Source organism: Gastrolobium bilobum, unplaced genomic scaffold (assembly GCF_033153095.1).
Source record: "Gastrolobium bilobum isolate Gb01-03AN ecotype WA unplaced genomic scaffold, APGP_CSIRO_Gbil_v1 utg3596, whole genome shotgun sequence".
Lineage (NCBI taxonomy): Eukaryota > Viridiplantae > Streptophyta > Magnoliopsida > Fabales > Fabaceae > Gastrolobium > Gastrolobium bilobum.
In genome coordinates, this window is record NW_026896786.1 from 101,445 (window position 1) to 104,804 (window position 3,360).

At 40.3% G+C, this 3,360-nt stretch overlaps 1 non-coding gene across 1 annotated transcript; it reads right to left on the bottom strand.

The window, feature by feature from the left end:
* Positions 1 to 723: 723 nt before the first annotated feature.
* On the bottom strand, positions 724 to 830 carry LOC133301989 (small nucleolar RNA R71). Its single transcript, XR_009750277.1, has one exon. It is a non-coding gene; the product is annotated as a small nucleolar RNA R71 (small nucleolar RNA).
* Between the last annotated feature and the right edge of the window lie 2,530 nt (positions 831 to 3,360).

Below are 3,360 nucleotides of genomic sequence, written 5' to 3' on the forward strand. Positions count from 1 at the left end.
CTTTACTCATCATTTTATTACTTTTACGACTAGTGCACTTGCTAAATGTCACAACAAGTTTTTGGCGCCGTTGCCGGGGAATTTGTTTTTCAACACTAACTGATACTATAGAATTCTGAGATTGAATCCTTTTATTTTCAGTATTTTAGTTTATGTTAAGTTTCTGGTCAATTTTGATTCTGGTATATGCGAGGTACCCTTGATCCGAATTTGTTGTTGTATGATCCAGAATTAGAAAGGACATTGAGGAAGCACAAAAGGGCAGCCAGGCAAAGGAGACAGTTGTAAGAAATTGGTGAATCAAGTACGGTTAATCAGGAAGAGATAATGGCAGAGAATCGCAAACCACCACCACCACAGAGGACACTGGGAGAGTACATGACTCCTGCAGTGATTCCTTCAATTGGGAGTGTTGTGCGCCCAACAGTGGAGCCCAACAACTTTGAATTGAAGCCTGCTTTGATACATTTGGTGCAGAAGGATCAGTTTGCTGGAACCAGTGCAGAGGACCCTTACTTGCACATAGAGAACTTTCTATTGTTGAGTGATACTGTGAAGATAAATGGTGTCACAAGAGATGCAATTCTGTTGAGACTATTCACTCATTCACTAACGGATAATTCAAGGAGATGGCTGCAATCATTGCCACAAGGAAGTATAACAACTTGGGATGATCTGCAAACCAAGTTCTTGCAGAGGTTTTTCTCAGCATCCAAGAGAGCCAAGTTGAAGGATGAGATTACAAGCTTTAAGCAGAAAGAGTCAGAATCCATTTATGAGGCTTGGGAGAGATTCAAGACTTTGTTGAGGAAATGTCCACAGCATGGAATTGAGGCATGGCAACAAGCAGCAATCTTCCTGCAAGGAATGACCACTAACACTAGAACCTTGGTGCATGCCACTGCTGGTGGATCATTGACTACCAAGACCCCTCAAGAAGCCTTGGATATCTTTGAGTCATTGGCATCTCAGGAATTTGATAATTCCCCAGTGGCTGACAGAAGGACAGGAGTCATCAGGTTGGATGGGTATGATGCTCTGTTGGCAAGGAATGATCAACTGATGCAGACACAGAGACAACAGCAGCAACAGTTGGATACCCTTATTAAGCAATTCTCTTCACAAAAGGTAGCTTCTGTGGAAACAAAGAGTGTATGTGCTATCTGTGGCAAAGGCCATGTGACAGAGGAGTGTGATTATGGGGGATCACCAGAACAAGCAGAGCTGAATGAAGTGTGGTATGATCAGAATAATCAAAGGAACTACAACAATCAGGGAAGGAATGTTTATGTGCCACTATGCAAGAACAAGAATCAACACCCAGGATTCAGCTATAGTTCCAACCATCAATTGAACCCACCATTACATCCTCCACAACCACATATGAAGGAGCAGTCAAGTGATCCTGCTGCATGGGAGAAAGCGTTTTCTCAGTTATCTAAGACAACTCAGGATTATATCCAAGGGTCTAATTCATTCAGGGAAGAGACAACTGCATTCATGCAGGAGACCAGAACTTCTTTAAGAAATCAGGAAGCATCAATTAGAAATTTGGAGACCCAGATTGGTCAATTATCAAGACAGATTTCAGAGAGACCACAAGGGAAATTTCCAAGTGATACATTAGTGAATCCTAAGGAGCACTGTAAAGCAATTATGACAAGAAGTGGGTTGGTGCTTCAACCAGTGAAAAAGAATGTGGAAAATAAAAAGAATGAAGAAGAGGTTGTGGTTGAAGATGTAGTCTCTGATGATGAAGTAGAGAAGATGAGAAATGAGAAAAGTGAGAAGGAAGTAGTTGTTAGAGATGTTATAGTTGGAATTGATAAAGAAGAGGAAGGGAAGGACAATAAGAATGAAGGAGAGGTAGAAGTTGGTAAAAATACTTCCCCACAAAAGATGATGAAGTGGGAAAAGAAGAAGATGGCTGACAAGAAAGAACAGCCAGTTATTTTATCTCCCTATGCTAAAGTTCCCTACCCTCAGAGGTTGAAGCAAGAGATTCAGAAACAGCACTATGCAAGATTTCTGGATATCTTCAAAAATTTACAAATTAACATACCATTTTCTGAAGCACTGGAAAATATGCCTCACTATGCAAAGTTCATGAAGGATCTTCTTACTAAGAAGAGGAAATTAACTGATGGTGAGATAGTGGCCCTAACAGCAGAGTGTAGTGCCCTAATCCAGAAGAAGCTTCCAACAAAAATGAAAGATCCTGGAAGCTTCAGTATCTCTATTGCTATAGGAGATGTGGAGGTGGGAAAGACATTGTGCGATTTGGGAGCCAGTATAAACTTGATGCCGTTGACAGTATGTAGAGCTTTGGGAATCAATACTTTGAAGAAGACCAATCTTATTCTGCATCTTGCAGATAGATCTATCAAGAGGCCTGAAGGTGTGGTTGAAGATGTCTTGGTCAAGGTAGACAAGTTTATTTTTCCAGTGGATTTTGTGATTCTTGACATAGAGGAAGAGGATACAGAAAGTCCTCTATTGTTAGGAAGACCCTTTTTAGCAACTGCAAGATCTTTGATAGATGTTGAACAAGGAAAGATGTTGCTAAGGGTGGATGAGGAAACAGTCACAATTGATGTATTTGAAACCATCAAGCACCCTGTTGATGTGGAGGATTGTTTTAGATTAGATGTGATACAGGAGGTTGTGGAAGAAGTGAATAAAGAAGAAGAATTCCCAGTTGAGGAAAAAAGATCAGAAGAAGAGACAGGTACAGAAGATTACCAAGAAGAGCCAGAAGTGGAAGAGCTTGAGAAGAAGATTGATGACAATCCAAAAGGAGCACCTAAGGTAGAACTTAAAGAATTACCTTCATATTTGAAGTATGTGTTCCTTGGGGATGATCAAACATATCCAGCAATCATTAATGCAATGTTGTCTGATGAGGAAGAAGGGAAGTTGATTAAGGTAAAGTTGCTTGATGTTGGGATGATTTACCCCATTTCAGACAGTGCCCAAGACCTATCATGATGGCACCTGATTTCTCATTACCATTTGAATTAATGCTGCTGATGCCAGTGACTAACGCTGTAGGCTGGTACTAGGCTAAGTAGTGAATAAATTGTTGCATGTCATTTACTATGCCAGTAAGATCTTAAATGATGCACAAAAGAATTATGTTACTACAGAAAAAGAATTACTGGCTATTATGTATGCATTTGACAAATTCAGGCCATATCTGTTAGGATCAAAAGTTATTGTTTACACTGACCATGCAGCTTTAAAGTATTTGTTAAGCAAGCAGGATGCTAAACCTAGGTTGCTCCGCTGGCTGTTACTGTTGCAAGAGTTTGAGATTAAATATGTTTTGGCAAATACGGGTTGTCACAGAGACGGTTAGGG